Genomic DNA, 743 nt, shown 5'->3' with positions numbered 1-743 from the left:
TTTTATGAAACCCTTTCTTTTTTGAATTCTGACATATGGAGGTGAAGTGGGTGGGGTAATCTAGAGATAACTAACCTATTCTAACCTATGCTGGAGGTCAAATTTTCATTTCGTAGAACCACCAAAAAAATAAAAGTCGACCTAAGGCAGAATTTGAACCAGTACTGCTGCAGTTACAAGTCAGTTATTGACACTTTAATACCTTCAAATGACCCATCCTTTTGATATTTATATACATATACACAAATATACATATATGTTTGAAAATATCGAGAAGAATGTACGTACCATGTTTTTTTCCTTCTTTCAAGCATCCACATGAGCTACTCCTCACCTGCAAACACAATATGACAAGTAATACAATGGTTTTATGAGTTACATTTTTAAAAAATTATAAACATGCATGAAATGATTCATATTCAGGCATTCTTAATTTAAAGTTCATATTTACTCTTCACCTCAAAGTACATATGCAATACAGTAATTGGGAAAAGGAATGGGTTCTAATGAATATCAAAAGAGCCTTATAATACAAAATAAAATTGTTCTTCAAAAATCCAAAGTGCATAATACTGTTCTTGATAGAAATCTAAAACCACCTTGAAACTGTATACAAATTAGAAATTAGTAGGATAAACTAAGAATCATCACTCATGGAAGAAAAAAAAGACATAAGTAAAGAATGACTTATAATAAAAGTTGTCACAAATAAATCAAATTATTACCATATTTCTAATTATGAT

General features: G+C 29.6%; 1 long non-coding RNA gene across 1 annotated transcript in view; it reads right to left on the bottom strand.

Annotated features, from left to right (window-relative positions):
* Positions 1–743, bottom strand: part of LOC136797262 (uncharacterized) — a 44,758-nt gene that overhangs the window by 18,514 nt on the left and 25,501 nt on the right. Inside the window, exon 5 of the long non-coding RNA XR_010845112.1 lies at positions 289–334. This is a non-coding gene — a long non-coding RNA (uncharacterized lncRNA). The remainder of the gene's footprint in view (positions 1–288; positions 335–743) is intronic.

Source organism: Halyomorpha halys, unplaced genomic scaffold (genome assembly GCF_000696795.3).
Source record: "Halyomorpha halys isolate HHAL.00 unplaced genomic scaffold, Hhal_1.1 Scaffold213.1, whole genome shotgun sequence".
In the NCBI taxonomy this organism is placed as follows: domain Eukaryota; kingdom Metazoa; phylum Arthropoda; class Insecta; order Hemiptera; family Pentatomidae; genus Halyomorpha; species Halyomorpha halys.
The sequence above is the reverse complement of the archived record's forward strand: the minus strand, read 5'-3'. Positions and strand labels throughout refer to the sequence as shown.